Here is a 17,912-nt window from a genome sequence, read left to right on the forward strand (position 1 = left end):
TGGGTTTTGGCAGAGACACAGACAGCATGGATTGATGCCCTCCTCAGGAAAACCAGAAAGGCTCAAATATTACAAAATATATTCTGGATCACATGGGCAGTATTATGTATGAGAAGTCATGAGATAGTACAGTTATCTGAAGCAGACAAGTTCAACCTGTGAGAGACAGTAGGAACCAGAGATATACATCCAGCCCTAATATCTCCTCTTTAGTACAGAGCCTGATCCCCATCTACCTCATTTATTGGTATAAATTAGAGACAGCAGCATTAGCTGGAGTGATACTCCATGTAAAATGTTCAGAAAAAAAAGCTTTTTGAGTCCAAAGGTGAGATGTTTCACCAATACTAGCAACAAAAATAACAATCCTAGAGAAATTGGCTGGAACATCAAAACTATTATTTGCTATTACTTGTTGCTCTCATTAGAAAGGGGAATCATACTGGGAAAAGCTCCAGTTTCTCCCCGTATTGAAAAACTGCAATATTCAGCTGTTTTAGTACTGTGAACAGGAGATAGGGATGTAAAACATGCTGTTCTTTTTTGACTGCACAATTCACCTTATAAGCCTGGAGAACCAGTAATATCTCTATCCACTCCTTTGTAAAATACATATTATTCACACATTATCAGGAGAACATGAGGCTTAAACAGTGGTCCTAATTAAAATAATCCTGAATTTTGTGTTGGAAATTTACTGCTGTTCAAATAGACATCTTTTGAAGGAGAAATATTTTTTCTTCTCCTCCATGGGTAACAGTACCCTTTTTTCCACAAAACAGCATTCAAGGAAAAATATGCTGTCTTTAATAGAGTTTTATTTTTTATTAAAATATTAAGTGAAAAAATATTGTTTTCATCAACATTTCTTATACAAAAAACCCCCATCATTTCTAATTCATTTTACTTGTAATATGCTTCAGACTTTTCAGTTTAAAAGTGCTGTATAAAATAATATACTAATAGCATGGTAAGAAGTTATACATTGGGAGACCCCATGAGTTTCAAAAGACATAGGAGATATTTTTAGCTGTACTTGTCTAAACTAATATCTCAATCAGTACAGTCCGAAAAGTGCATTATTCCATAACATCTATTAAAAATCTTTCTGTGTTACCTAATGAAACATTTGCTGTCTTCTATATTATGTAAGCAAATACAAATATCTGATTTTAATTTGCTGCTGTGTCATCAGCAGCAATTATTTTGTTAGACACCTTAGAGATTTTTTTGGGGGGGGTATGTTTTTTACATTTAAAAGCCTATAACTTCAGTCCATTTGGAAACTGGGGTAACATAGGATCTGTGAAGTGAAACTCACAAGAAAAAGCAAGGTGGTGAGAAATCACAAAAAGGAGAAACCTATTCTTTAACTGAAACCAGTCACTTTGAATGAATCAGGCAAATTTCACAGACAAAGAAAACCCTCGTAATTGCTTGCGCTCCTAATTTTGAAAATAAGTTTTTACATTGAAATCTCACTGGCAAAATTCAGGCATCTTCCCAATGTAGAGTTTTCTACTTCTGAAGCTATGGTCCCAAGTGAATTCATCATGACAAAAGTAGCATATGACAAAAGAATTGCATGTGCTTTTAGTATAGAAACTCTGTGGAAAGAAACTCCAGGCCAGTGTTTGGACAAAAAGAAGGAAGTGCTATTTCACAGCAGTATTTGAGATGTGTTTTGTCATGCACATCCATTCAAAATAAAAGCTCTGTGAGTTTTCTTTCTGGATAGTAGGACATTTCATTTCCCTTTTCACAGAAGGGATCACAGATCAAAGGAAAACAGCCAGGTGGGTCAGAGGGAAACACCAGCATTTCCTGACCCCATTACTTGTTTACAGATAAACACCAGACAGCTGTAAAAGTGACAATATGTTTTCACAAGACCAAGAAGGAAATAGAATTGAATAAATCTAAAGAAACAGAAGTATATGTCTAAATTTGAAAGTCTTGAGTTTGTTTAATAATGTTTCTATAGTGATTTAAAATATCTTCAATATTATGTCTCTATCGTTCATTTGTATTGTCTCATTTATTAAATTCACATGAAAGAAGTTTTACTCTACAGAAAGTCTAAAGAAACCAGAAAGTCATCTCTAAGTAGTTTGTAGTGACTTTGCAGTGAGGCTCTGCAGCAGATCATACTACCAGGTCACCTCATACACCATAGAGAGTAATGACATCTGCACACTGTAGACATCCCACACTGAAAGGCCCTGACTGCAAATTCAACATCAAGATTACATTAAACTCCTAAAATATGCTGAGTGAGGTTCAGTTTCTGAGTTTGTTCCTCCCTCATGTTTCATGTGGTGTATTTCTCAAACAGGGAACCTGCTCATTCTTTCTGTTTACCAGTATCTGCCTGATAAAGTAGAACTGAAAACACTGTGTTGTGCTGGAACGTGAAGAAGTTCAGAGTTCAAAACAATTGCTTGCTACAAAAATAAAGGAAGGCCTCTCCTATGAAATCTATGAACTCGAAACAGGGATACAGAACTAGTCGTTGCCAATAACTTTAACTTCATTTATCTATATTTGGCAAAAATTGTGCTGCAGCTGGAGATGAAATGCTGAGCTAAATAACTGCAGCGACGTGAGCTTCAAAACAGCAATTACTAAACTGTGCTGCCTTGTGTAAGATTTTACTTTTATTTATTGTATTTAAAGAAACTCTGTCTCTATGTACAGTACAACAAGAACTGCCTGATCAAATAATGCCTGATTGCAAGGCATCTCAGCTCCACTGTCAATATAACTCAGTGTTTAGCAAGGAAAACATGTTTATCATGAAGCCAGACTACAATGCTGTGCGTGGCAGTTTTATAGTTCTACATACCTTTATATTGTCTCTAATTGCAAGGAGTAATTCATATTAAAACTAAATTTGGCTTATCAAAAACGATGAATGTATTTTTTTCTTACTGTTAGAAAAGCGAGTAGTTTCAAAAGGCTGAAAGAAAGGTGAACACAATCCCTTTCTTCATGGAAACAAGAACAAAAAAAACCATATTGATAATGTTGTTGGAGGAACTGCTCACTAACACTATTTCTATCATCTTTTTTAAAAAGAGAATAAGAAAGCTGGGGCCATCTCTTCTTTCCAGGCGGATGTTTTTGTTCTCAAAAGAGAAGCCCAAGCTTCAATTATGGGTGTTTTGTGGGGCTAACTCCACATATGTCTCTACTATCATAGTGCAGCCTCACAGTGGCCTCCCTCTAAAGCACTTCATCTAGGGACATGTTGACATTTCAGAGAAAGAAAAGGAGAAAATGAAGTGACATATGAGTATTCTTCTAGTTGTCCAAGAAAATGGATGCTGACGCCATAAATCTAGCTCCTTCCCAAAAAGTAATGTGACTGAAATAATATTGCAATGCCAGAAAAGCTGACTAATTGTCTGAATTCCAAAACTGACATAATTTTTCCAAGATGACATAGTATTATTAGTAGTATCCAGTCCCTCAAACAGTGAGTTTTATCCTCATTTACCATATTTCTAATTCTCTTTCACAGAGAGAAATTCTGATAAAGAGTCCTTCCTTCTTTCATTTTCTTGGTCCTTCATGAGGTTAACCCTTACAAATACAAACTCTTCCACTATCTCAGTCATTTTCTTGATGCAGTAAGCAGCATTTCTTTGAGACAAACTGCCTTTCAGCAGATGGTTCCCAAACATTTAGGGCCAGTGGATCATTGCTGTCCTTCAAATTAATCAAAATTAATTAATTAATACTCTATCTTCTACTTGAAGATAATAGAAAAATTCTTAATACATTTCCAGATTTCATTTGCAGATCATCTCCCATGACTCCATTGACTGACCATGAGTCACTGGTGAATACAGATCTACTGATCTATTGTATGCAGAACTGGTGACATTTTTTCTTCATCATCTGCATCCTGCAAGCATTTATGTCAGAGAAAGTAGCCACTTATAAATTAAGCAATATGACCTACTATAACCCAACTTCTTCAATGTTAGATTTTTCTGTACTTAGACAGAACCAAGTTGGATGTCTGTATGTCCTGGAATGCTTCTATATTTATTTCAACATCCTGGTAAAGGCAAGATATGGAGCTTTGCCTCTTGTCACCTCCTCTCTAAGTTTGGGCCCACCTGGTTTCATTGAATAAACCTTAGTCCAGCTTTATACATAGAGATATGTCTTTTGCTCTGATTTTGTTACTACAGTAGATCTGGCGATTCCATCCTCTGTTAAATTGCTTCATTTCTGAATAGAAAGGAAATCAAAGCAAGGCGGAGCAAGCCAAGGAAAGGTTTAGGAGTCCAGTATGGATCTTCAGAATTTTTGATGGAATTTATCCACCTTTCATTAGTGGATATAGTCTGTCAAAGCCTGTCTTCTCTCTTAATTTATCCATACTACAAGTCTTTCTTGTAGTTCCATAGACATAATGTAGAAATATAGAAATGTTTGAGTGTTAACCTACAACTGCAGCACCACCAAGTCATATACAAGCTATAGTTGTTCTCATAGTTCCTGTTAGTATAGGGGATCTTTCAGAATGGAAATAAGGCATTGCAAAGCACATGCATCTAGCAGCCATTTGCATCCCTAGATCAGCTCGGCTGAATTGACTGAGAAGCTAATTCTGAAGTCCCTCCAACCTGATATTCCAACTTGAGCAGGCCAGTGATTAGCTGCTCTTCACAGCCAGGTCCTCATACCTTGAAAGACATGAAAACCACATCATAGTTTACTCTTCCTTTGCAGTCACTAAGAGATGGCAGAGTTAAACATTTCAACATCCATAATTTTAAACTCAGTAAACCAAATGAGCCAAAGCATTCCAACATCAATGCTAATGCTTTTAAAATACAGTTTTGTTTTCTGTTTTTACATCAGAAAGTTCATACTTACATGGACATCCTGCTAAAAGAGAGAGACTGCACACATATTTCCAGGGTAATCTAACTTGTACCAGAGGCTGCTGGGGATTAAGAGACTGGATGCTAAGGATGTTGACACACTGATATATGGCTCTCTGCTTCTGCTTTAACATCTTACAGCCATCGCAAATCTTCAGTGTTGTTTGGGCTGTGGTGTTTCAACATAACATGAAGCAGGAACTACAGCAACATATAATTTACATTGGAGAGTCTACATTTTACTTTCACGTATAGAACACGTAGAAAATTCTTCCTTTTAAAGTAAAGTTTCCTTGTTCATTCATCACACACCACTAATCACCACCACTTAGGCATCTTAAAGAAAATGATGCACCACATATCAGAAAAACTGACAGGGCAAACAACTGAAATTGAACACATCTGTACAAATTGTGAAGAAACTGCAGGACTCTTAAACAAACAACAATAATGGCAGACACATTTCTTTTCTAAAAATGGAATCATTCCCCTGCCATTTACAATAGTTTAGTATTTATGCACCTCCACAATTCTTCAAACCACTCTTCTTGATTGTTCAAGGCTTAGATTGTGGCTCTGCCTCTTTGGAAAGATCGACAACTAGACAAGAACATAACAAAATAACATCCTGGCTAATTCTTTGTGTTTAGTAGGATAATAGCACTAAGGAATCTTCTCTTTGCTAACAAGGTTACATTGTGCCTCAGAAAGATTTTCGTGCACACGGATGTCTGATTGCACTTACTCTTTGCACTGAGCTTACTCTCCATTATCCAATTCACTGCCCTGAAGTGAATTAGATAATTATCTTCTGTTCCATTCTTAGCTATTAAATAGGAAATACTGTGGTGTTGAAGCTTGTGTTAATGTATATGATTACCTTGGTAATAGAATAATTTGGTATCTTCTACCTCAAGTTGCTGAGATGCATTGGTTGTTCTTTGTTCTCTAAAGAGTTTTCCTCCTCTGGGCTACAGCGTCAACTCTCATGTTCCCAGTTCCTCTGCAGTAGACTGGACATAAAGTCTATGTCACCTCCACAACCACTCAGATAGAGACACAAGAAAATAATAAGTCTTCTTAAACAAGGAGCTTCTTCTGGACCAGAAAGCCATTCAGCTGAAATTCATGCAGTAAGATATAGGCAACTCATAGTTTTTCCCACTCCTGCCTCAAGCAGATATTGTGCTTTGCCCTTGTAGAGACATGCATCTTCACTCACATGGGGTGCTGACATACTTTTTTCATAAGATAGCTGCAATGCAGGTAAATTACTGTCACAGCAGTAAGGCAATTCCCATTTCCACACTATTCTAATCTTCCTCTGCCTCACTTCAGCTCCTTATGTTGATTTGAGACAGTAATTCTTTCATTTTTATGCCAGCTGAGGGCCAGACTCACCAGCCTCTTAGCTTATGGTTTATCACCTCTGTGAAGCTCATGGGTTTTTTTGTTTATACCACAGAATTCACTTTCACCTGTTAAAAGAATAACCTAGCTCCACACATGGGAGCATCCTGCATATTTCAAGCAAGCACAGCATTGCTGTCATTCTGGCCTGACTATTGCCTGTGACTGTTCAGACACAAGGCAATGATAAACCTCATACTGAAGCTAAAGTATCCTTTACAAGGAAGTGCACAACTGATGGCTGGTAATATGCAATCATTTTAAAGGACCAGCAAAATCATATTGCACATCATGAATTGTGGTTTCAGCAAGGAAATAACTGAGTAGGTCATATTATTTGATAGCAAACAAGTCAGAACAATGGTTTCTGAAGAGAAACTATTGTCCTATCTTTTCTAAATAAGAAAAAATAAAATACATGAAAAACAATTTATGAGGTTTACTAGACACAAGGCCCTCAATTTTTATTTGGTTGGTTGGCTTGTTGGGAATTTTTACTTGTTATGGAGATATTTTGTTTCCTTATAGAGAGTGCAATATTGTTAATAACAAGGGATATATTGTTGATAGTAAATCTGGCCTGAATATCATTCGACTAACTTTCGCTATAAGGTCAGAAATAACAGTTATCCTGTTATTAAATCCATATTTTAGCACAAATACTTTGCTAGCACTTTTCTTCATATGGTTGCAGGAGCTGAAGAGAAGCAATAGTGAGGGACAATAACAGTGGAATTTCATTCATCCTAATACATTGCATAAAACTCAGTTTGTCATTTTCATCTGCCATGTTGAACTGTTTTCCCCTAAATTCCCAAGAGCAGCCAGGTGAACCAGGAAAGTATAAGAGTGAAGATTAAACAGATTTCCTTTCCTACATTTGCACTCAGATGAGGGGGAAGGGCTCCAAAAAAACAGTTATTTTAACTGCTTTTTTTTTTTTTTGAGGAAAAAAAAATTTAATTTGAGATGGTGCCTTTTAATTTGCTAATTAACAACTTTTGCTGTGGAGAATACTGCCAAAATGGCTGAGATTATTTGATAAAGATTCATTAGAGAAGAAGGAAATTAGAAATTAAAGGAACGAAAATCTTAGATAATTCAGAATGTTCCACTGAAGCCAATAGAGCCAAGGATGCAATTTAGGGTACATAGTTTCCAAATTTTGTTTCCTGTATTTTCACATATTGCCTACTAAAGCAGCCATTATAAGCAACTTGATAGGTGCTGTGGGTGATTATATGACAAATCAAGATCAGGTGAAATAACACACAGCATTTGCCAAGAAATACAATTTTGGGAATTCTGGAATTATTTCTGGATTCACACTGAACAAGTACAGTACGGGCTTGAGAGCTAGATGCTGATAATGTTGCTAACTATCACTCTGATTACTTACTCTATTCCAGTTATTACAGTTCTACCCAGACACATGAGATTGGTTCCATTCTATCCTTCACTAAACACAATTTTAACTCAAACCACTTTTCTCCAATGAGAATGCCCAAAGATATTGAATTAGGCATGTAGACTATTCAGACGCTCCCTACTGCTATTTAAAATTCCTTGAGTTGACAAGAAAATAGTCCAGTAGCCTAATGGCTACTTAGCCTGTAGACTACCTCAGCCTCAGGCACTGTTCTGAACCAGTCACAACACAAGCGGAATATTATGTTAAAGTCTTTCCTTTTTTCAAGCAAATGTCTTAACAAGACTGCCAATCAATCTAAACAGTAACCTCCTCAGTCTGTTTCTGGTGATGTCTCACATTAATTGGTTATTTATCAATCCAGTTTAGCTCAGTGGTCAGGGCATTGCTCTAAGAAACATGAAAGTGGCTTCTCATCCTCTTCCACTGATAAAGTCATTAATGCAATTGAAACAGTAATGACTTAACAGCATTTTTACTAGGACATCTTAACCAGATGGCTCACATTTCCTGCTTTGAGTAAGACATCAGGATTTTGTCTTCACAAGGAGAAAAGAGGGAATGTCTCCCACACTGAATAAATAATCAATACTTAAACTAAGCACGGAGGAAGAAGAGGGGTGTAAAGGAGATGATGGAAAAGGACCCTGTCTCAGGTCAAATAGACAGTATGTTAAAAGTGGAATTATAATTCAGCCTCCTTTCAGCCAAACACAGACCCAGTTACTACAAAGCCTTGCCTGCCCTCATTTCTTTTACTGCTAGTTTTCCTACCTTATCAGACACATTCACCAAGCCACTTCATGTCACCTGGCTTTAGAGCCCAAACATGCATTGACAAATTGCCCCTAAGCTCCATTTCTAGAGACATTTCTTCCTCTTAATCTGGGATAGGTTTTAAGACAGCTGACGTGAAACATCCCTCCAGATTGCAGTGTTTGACCAAAAGAGTGTCCTATAGTGGCGACACTGAGCTAGGATGACTTCATTTCAGAAGCCTGAACTGCACAAGAGAAACCTCTATAATCCAGCTGCCCTGTCCATGTACAACACCTGTTTACCCTACAGAGATATCATGATAGTTACCACATGTTCCAAAGTCTTCAGAAAAGGCATCAAGTACACTTTATTTTCACCGCTTTGCAGTCAGATTCAAATTCATTCATAGACTGCTATTACTTTTCAATTCTTAAGAAACTCATCCTAAATTTTTACTGAAGTTTCAGTTAACAAGGACTAAGTTCCAACAACAGGGTAACCATCTTTAACAGCAGACTTTTTAATGGCATCCCAGACAAAGAATAGAAAATGTTTCAGTGATGCTGACCAAAGAGATGTGTCATCTCTTCATGAATAAGAGAAGGGGAAATGTACTCTACAACTGAGCATACTCACCAGCTGGAAGAGAGAGAGGCAGCAGGCAGGTGCAAAAAAAAGCCATTTGGGGGCTCTAGCTGGTTTTCTCTGTATTCCAAAGGACAAACAGCAGAAGAGCTTCCTCTGAAAAGAAACAAATCTAGATTTAGTCCAGAAGTGACTAGTCAATTGAAAGGGACAGTATCCAAACTCACACATTTTTAAGGATTAGGCCCGTCACACACATACTGTTTTTCAATATTGTTCTCTGCAATAAAAACTGAGATTGTTTTCTGAACAGGATGCCAGCTGCTTCCTGTTCATGTTACTAATACATAACACTGCCATTGTATCACATCAAGGGATCCTCACTCTGATCACCAGCCAGCAGAACAAATGCACTATATTAAGTAAATCCTCATAAAAGGCTACAGAATCGATTGGTGTAATTCGGCCTAGTCACACTGACTTCAGCAACATTTTACTCCTGCTTAGGACCTAATCTGATTTGTAATTTATCTTTTGCATGATTAACTAATTCTGTACACTTATACATAGGAAATCCAATTCTATAGGTTATGCATGGATCGCATAGTTAGTCACACTTACATATTAGGAACTCTCAGGTGCACTTGCAATGAAAAGGTACAAAAACAGCAGAAACCTTCTTGTGGCATGAGCTGTCTTGCTCTCCTTTGCCATAATGAAACAGTCTCTGACCTTCTGCAGCTCCTACCGTGAACATTCCCTTCCCTCCCAAGAGGCAATCTTCCCCAAGAAAGCCACAGCCTCATTCCATGTAACTCAAAACTGCTGTTACCATGGTTAATATTTCTGACTTGATTGGCACCACTAGTAATTGAACTGCAGTCTCTTGAGCACAGCAAGCTCTATTCATTAGCCCCTATTGTGTTAGGACACTGCATCAACCCACATTATTTTTCTGTGTAAAGGGGACAAAATCATCCATGAATACAAAGTTATGTTGTCACACAAAATTATGCAGTTTTGCTGTTGGATTAATTTTAAGAAATAAAATAAAATATTGCACATAAATTTTATTTATATTGATAACAGTACAATATGAGAAAAGGCACTTTCATTTTGACTGCATGATATTATGTACATCTAAAACCCAAAATAGTTTAGTATCAGCTTAATGAGAAGACTTTCGTTTTCATCACATATTAACGAAACCTTTGCAGTCTTCTGTCTCTTTTTCTCCTACTTGTATAGAGTTACACTTCATATGAATTTGCTGATTTGAGTCAATATGTGATGGAATGCTATATAAGTAATGAAAAGAACAATATACCAGAAGCTTTCCTTCTGCTAAGGAAACAGGACAGATAAGCTTGTAAATGCAGCTTTCAAATGCCCGTTCAGAAAAAGACTTCATGTATTTTATATATTTTAGTTGATTTTATAGATGATGCTATGGTATAAATAAAGAAATTAGACCAATTAGAAATTGTTTCATAAGCCCTGACAATTTTGAGCTGACAGTTTAATAGAAGCAGACAAAATATGAGAAATATTTTGTATTCTGATCCCATAAAACCTTCCATAAATTAATAACCTCCAACATCAAGAAAATGGCCATACCAGCAAATTGTTCCAGAGTTATCCTTCTGTTCATCCTGCTAAATTTTTAGTGTAATAAAATAAATTTTTAGTGTAATAATTTCATCTTTGCAGAAGTTTTCATATTTTGTCTGTTTTATTCCTTTTTCCTTTCTCCCTTAGACAGGACCATGAGAGATGTCTGAGAAATATTCATCACATAGATTATTTCCAATGAGGAAAAGGGCAAAAAAAGAACAGAGTAAGAGAAATATAGGTACTAAAGGAAAAAAGTTTTGCTTTTCTCCATCAGCCTGCCTTGGCATTGTGAGACAGATCTTGGAAGACTGAAGAGCTTGCAGGGCTTCAGAAATGGGAGTTAGGGAAAGGTGGATGCAAGAGAGAGCAAGAGAGAATGTCAGATACTGACAGTGGACAAACTGCTTTGCATTGTAGCTTGTTATTATAAGTGGAGTAAGATATTCTTCACATTCTCAATGCCAAAATTCCCACCTTTCCACAATTTATACTTTGTGTGGAAAAAGCAGTAATTCATTCCCAATTCCTTCAGTTTCCGGCCTCACCTGAGTCCACTGTACTATGTAGAGACAAGTGAGTTTACAAGGACAAGTCAAACAAAACCAGACATATTCTAGCAGAGATGCACTCATACAACACAACAGTGCAAAAGATCAGCGCTGACAGATTTGCCTCCCCAAGGTCATGGGATGGGTGGCCTGTCAGTGGGTCTGACTTGTTTCAGTCCTCTCTGAAAATATTCAGTGCTTGGAACATCACAAAAATCTAGTTGTGTCCCATTTTACACAAATGAGTATAGAAGCACACAAAATTGGTGGCACTATATATTTAGATCCTTTTCCATAGCATATAGATAATAACACTTATCTTTCACTTTATCATTGTAAAGCTTACTTTGTATTTGCAAGGTACTTGGTTGATAAGACCCACAGATGCCAAAAGAAAATTCATGGCAATGTGAAAACTCCTTATCTGGTGCATGCCTGCTGCTGGGACTGCATATGAGCACTAAGAGCGACAAATAGGCTGTGAAATGCAGTATTAACTGAACCTGCTTCATTCTGAGTGACTGATTCTCTGTTGCCTAATATGCTGGTTGAGCCAACCTAGCAAGGTTTGGAAGACACACACTATTTCCCCCTTCCACACATCAAGTTTAGATTAGATGGTCCAATAGATTTAAAGTCATTAGAGAGAGGACTGGCCAGCAGAAAATAACAAAATACTCATTTCTCAAGAAAAAAAAGAGTTAAAACAAATTTTTGATCGTCTTATTCAGCAGTCTCTGTCCATGCCATTCAATAACCAATGTAGGCACCCTTTGGAAAACCATTTTATGTGATCAAGCAATAATTTTCATAGCACACGTGCCAATGTATATGTCAGCAGAAATCAGGTCAAGGTCTGTGGCTCTCACAATACTAATGCATTCACACTTCTGATTACCTCATTTCCCAACTGTAAGTTGTTTTAAATGTAAAATTCCATTAATTTATCTTTGAGTGTGCCTAATCTATAGAGCTACATGTCTTCTTATATTTAGTCTGCATTTTTAAGTTAAACTGGTAACTTGATGCACCAGCCCACACTCAGTACCAACAGCCGTGTGCTCCCAGAGCTTGGGCATACATGCTCCTGTAACTTTCTGAATTCTCTCTTTATTTCTCCAGGGCCCTATTAGGAAGATCATTGCCAGCAAGTAGAAGGTGATCCTGCTCCTCTACTCAGCCCTGGTGAGGCCACACTTGGAGTGCTGTGTCTTGGAGTTCTGGGCTCCTCAGTACAAGTGAGACATGGAACTCCTGAAGCAGATCCAGCAGAGGCTACAAAGATGATTATTTGACAGGAGCATCTCTCTTACGAAGAAAGGCTGAGGAAGCTGGGCCTGTAGACTCAAGAAGAGGTGACTGAGAGTGGATCTCATCAATGTCTACAAGTATATGAAGGGAGGATGCCAAAAGGATGAAGCCAGGCTCTACTCAGTGGTGTCAATAGGACAAGAGGCAATGGGCAGAAACAGATACACAGGAGGTTCCACCTCAATATGAGGAAGAACTCCATTGTGCAAGGGACCGTGCACTGGAACAGGCTGTCTGGAGGGGCTGTGGAGTTTCCCTCACTGGACATATTCAAGAGCTATCTGGACACAATGAAATGTGCTCCAGGATGACCCTGCTAAGCAGGAAGGTTGGACCAGATGCCCTGCTGTGGTCCCTTCCAACCTTGCTCAATGTGTGTTTTCTGCTCTTCTTTCCACTGCCTCATCCCCATGTGGGATTTGTAGCATTAAGTAGCTCCACAAATGGTCATTTCTGGCATGCATTAACTATACACCCTTGTATTTCACAATTTACACAGTTCTCTTCAAACTCCTGCTGGGACCACTGCAAGTAAATCTCATGTATGAGCAGACTGGTTATTTCCATGCCCATCAGCTTTCATTCTTTTTGTTGGCCAACATGCCTGCTACATAAATAATCATGGTTTAAGAATAGAGCTAAATTCTATTTCTCTCTTTGACATGCTGAACTAACTGCAAATGTTCTCAGCTCAGCTTTTAGAGCAGTTTGTAAACAGCACAAAAAACAGATGTGACTCAAAGGACACTCTCATGTAAATATAAAAAGTCATAATTCAAAGTACAATGTTAAGTCTCAGTAATTCACACCAATTTGAGCTTTCCACTTCAATGACAACAACCCTGACCTGACAAATACTACTGTGTAAATTTGTATAAAATTGAGTACATTACAGGGCCTCAAAATCATAGTCACATTATAACAGCAGTGGACTTTTCCCTGGAGCCCAGTACATACACACAGATTTTCTAGAGTGCCTGAGAAATGTAGGTGCATAGGCACTACTGAAGGTCAGTGGGATTTCCATGGCTAAATCCCTAAGACATGTTGGAATCAGTCCTTTGCAATTACTAATTCAGGTACTATATACAGTTATCCACTTCTATATTTTAATATAGATAAAACAGTAGGCTTCATTTGGACTGATTCTGAATCACACCTGCTTACTTACCTTTACAGTGAGGTAATACGTGTTGGTAAAGTCATCTCTAATGAGAGAGAGAGCATCTGAGTCTAGCCGTGGCTGTTTCTTTTTGCTTCTATTCTCTTGGGCTTTTCTCTTTATGTTCAGCATTTCCCATTCTTGAGGTAATTTTTTCATGTGTGTTTTGATATACAAAGTGTTTTTCGTCTTGGCCACACATTTTTATCTCTGGATCACCAGACTGAATTCAGAAGAAATTAGTGACTTATTTGCTTCCTTCTCCAAGTTGTATTTATGATCATGATGACAGCATTTGTGTTAACTCCTTCTTGTTTTCTGATAGAACTGAAGCAAAATTAAATGTGTTTGTTAGCCAGACACTAGGGAAATTTTTGGAGTTAGAGATATGTCTGTGGTACCAGAACACTGTCAGGGACAAAAGAGACAGTCATACAATCCCTAAAACCCATACCCATCCAGATTCACTCTCCCTCACTTTCCCAATCATGTAAGTAGGATTCTATCCTGGACAATCTTGCAGAGCCCACTAATCAACAGCATTCATTACGTTAGAACACTTCTATCCATTATAAAACAAAATCCATCAGTGAAGGAGCAAATCATTCATATAACACAGGAGGCAATATTGTGCCTGCATTATGGAAAGGGACTGCTTCTTGAGAAAACATCAAGTGCTGCGGAGAAACCCCCAGCAGAAGACTGCAAATGAGGTCTTCTCCCTGTGAGCCCATGAGAGATGACAGACATGGATACAAAACAGTGCTACAAATGGGCTATACAAAGAGATGTGCACTGGACAGCAGCTACTTAGACACACTGCTCACTGCTACATATTTGACTCCAGTGAATAAAATGGTCGCTGTTTCACTCCATAAATGTGAGGAACAAGTGCAGCAGAGTCCAGGTGTATGAATGCACACTGAATCAAAGCATTTGAAACTGTTTTGTTTGAGCATTCAAACAAACAATAAAAATAATTGTCATTTTAGTAAAATTTATCTTAATGCTTGACCCACAGTCCCTAAGATATAAGCCATGTGAGGATCGAATACTTGAGTGTTCAGCTCCTTCACAATTGGAAAGCAGCAAGATTTAATTATTTTATGGCTGGAAGATAAATAACAGTCCCTGTAGGAAACTGCAAGTATTATTGCAAAAGATTAGCCTTATTTGGTTTTGTTTTCTTTTACACAGGTTAATATAGTTGCTGAATCATTATTAATAATTGTTTATGTCACAGTAATGCCTTAAGCAACCCTCCAGGACAAATACTAAAAAGGATAAACCCTAAGCAAAAGCTCCAGCAGAGCAAGGGAGATTTTCTTTTCCATGAACTTGGAGCCTTTTGCACCTGCAGTTGAGCTGCTCCCAAACTGCCAATGCCACCCATGTGTGTGATACGTGGGGTCCTACTGAGCGAGTGGCACCACTTTCCTTTCATCTGCTGTGGAAACTCAATCACCCCACAGATCCTTAAGTCCCCAAGAGGTCTGTCAAGGAAAATAAAACAAGCTTGGCATGCACTCAGCTATGATAGTCTGAAAAATTCCCTAGCTTTGGTACCAGGCACCATGCAGCTCCCACTCACCTCAGTAGGAGGGAACTGGCCCTGTGCATTGCCCAATTTATCAACATGATACATGAAGTCTGTCTGGAAGATAAACAAGGGGACATATTGCAGTGACATACGAATTCTTCTCAAGTTGTGCATCCTAGGAGATAGATTACATGATGAACATGTGCAGCATGCCTTTTCCAGCTTGTGCTTCTGAACTGACATGTGATGTCCTTCCTGAAGAAAAGCTGCATTTTATCTCACACATAAAGCTGGCTATCCTTCCAGGAGAAGCCTCTCAGAATTCAGTTCTCAGGTACTTAAGTGTCTAAAGAGAAGAGATTCATAACTCTTTGCCTGATGAGATATTGTGTCATCTTTCTCTTTGGAGAGAGGTGAAGAAGTACCTTTCCATTCAGAGGAAGACAAAGGAAAAAAAGCAAGCCTTATGATGTAAAACCCTCATAGGCCCTGCCTGCTTCCTACCAAAGCTGTTTGCAAAGGCAAATTCACCTCAGTTCCATGCTTCCCCTTGAATTCAGCATCACTTGAGAGAGAAGAGCAGACAACACACAGTAATTTTTAAAAGGCATTAGGAGTAATATTGTGACAAACAAGTCAGCGGCATTTCAACACCTCCAAACACAGAATGGCAGTAGTGTGCTTGTCAAAGCACAGCTACAGAACAATTTCTGGACTTGCCATCTACAGTGTAAAGTACGAAGGTGGGAAATCTCCAAGAACCTGAAAGACACACAAAGACAGCTTCCCTTCACCCAGCCAAATTGATCTGGAGACCTTTTCACTTCTTATGCCTTTGAAAACTTACCCTCCAAATGTAGTGGATGTTAGAGTTGTTATAAAATCTGCTACACCTGAACTGCACTATCTGAAAACAGATTATCTGAAGATAGTAATCTTTTTAATAACATATTTTCAAATTATCTGTTCTCCTCTTGTCATTGATATGTCGTCAAATGCTCAAAATGCATTATAAGTATTGATGTTAAGCTTGTGTCACCTGGCTGGAGAAAACATAGGTTAGCATGGGAGCATGGGAGTTTTAGGAAATCAGTCACAAAAAAAATAGCCCTCTTAAAAATAAATATATTAGTGTATGGGGAATATACAACCCAGATAGCTAGACTAACAAAAAGGTTGGAAGTGGATATACGCTTAGACTGTGTTGAAGTATTATTTAAAATGCTAGGTGCCTTAATCAAGGTTTTTACATTCACACCAGTTACTCCAAGGTAACAGGAATTAGTATCTTACCTTGTAGTCTGTAAGGAATTTATATCATCTTGTAGTCCCAGGAACAGGCAAAAGTCAGTGTCCTGAGACCCCTAACTCACATAAATTGTTTCATCAGGTTGCTTACTGGTCCCTTGCTACCTTGCTTCCCTAGTGCTGGGGCCTTTCTAGGTAGCACATTTGGGCTGGTGGCTCAAAGTTGCTCAGACACTGGGCCAGCTGGGTGCTATCACAAGGTAAGAGCATCCAGTCCCGTCCATGTGGAGAATCCTTTTGCCCTAAAGCATACAATTCAGCCCTTGAGATCTAAGATCCTCAATGGTAGCCACTGGGTTACCCCAGGGCCACCGGGCCAGTACCTGCATTTATCTCTACAGGCCTCCAAGAAAAAAGTAAAATGTATCAGTAATGGCCTATCTCTGCTCCAGCTGCATCTGTGTTCTGCTACAGCTATGCAAATATAAGCAAACTAGAGACCTTTTTCTCACTAGAGATCTTTCCTTAAGCATATACCAGCCTTCATTCAAACACAGTCAAGACCTGAACAGGATGGACATATCCTAACAGATTTTTAGGGATAATTCTTGTTACGTGTTCTGTCCCCATCCATCTCAGGCAATGTGCTGGTTAAATTCATTACAGGGGCCTTACTTGGCAGTTTATGTGTGGGCAATCACATTGATCATACACTGTAAACCCAGGTTAGATGCAGCTTCTGTGTCCTCAACTACCAAGGGAGGGATTAACCCAGCCACTGTTGTCCTGGGCTGCCAGCACAGTCTCACTGGGGCCTGCTCTGCTCCATATTCCAAAATAACTGGGTCCACTTTTTGCCCTAAACACACTCATACATGATGCTCAGGAAATCCTGGGTGGCATTTAACATTGTGGTTGGTATACCGAGACATGGAAAGTGGTTAGAACTAGGACAGGCTAAGGTATTGTATTTTTAAGTGTGTATCAAGACACTCCAAAAGAAGTAAAAGTAATGGGGTCTCCACATAATGGCAATAAAGCAGCCTAAAGGGTTAATGAAACAGAAGCCACAGTTTTGTCACTTTGATACTCAGCTTCCATGCAGCCTTTTAAATCAGCCTCCTCACAATCCAAATACACTCCTCTCAGCACAGCACCACAATCCACACATAAAGGAATATGCAATGCAATTTGGAGAAACAATATTAGGTTGGAAAATTTTGGATTCTTGCTCTTACAGACACAATCAGTGCCAGTTTTGTGTATCTGTCTACCTGCACGAAAGAAATAATTACCAGACTACAGCATTCTGCAGTAATGATCATTAACTGCAGTAGCAATATTGCAGACTCTAGGGCCTTATTGTAATCCTCCTCATTTCAGTGTTAAACTACTCTAACTTCAT

General features: G+C 38.4%; 1 long non-coding RNA gene across 1 annotated transcript in view; it reads right to left on the reverse strand.

Moving 5' to 3' along the window:
- LOC136287292 (uncharacterized) overlaps positions 1 to 17,912 on the reverse strand; it is a 180,801-nt gene that overhangs the window by 17,905 nt on the left and 144,984 nt on the right. The window contains exon 8 of the long non-coding RNA XR_010720133.1: positions 9,136 to 9,240. This is a non-coding gene — a long non-coding RNA (uncharacterized lncRNA). The remainder of the gene's footprint in view (positions 1 to 9,135; positions 9,241 to 17,912) is intronic.

Source organism: Chamaea fasciata, unplaced genomic scaffold, assembly GCF_029207755.1.
Source record: "Chamaea fasciata isolate MVZ Bird 193981 ecotype frontalis unplaced genomic scaffold, bChaFas1.0.hap1 SCAF_3, whole genome shotgun sequence".
Lineage (NCBI taxonomy): Eukaryota > Metazoa > Chordata > Aves > Passeriformes > Sylviidae > Chamaea > Chamaea fasciata.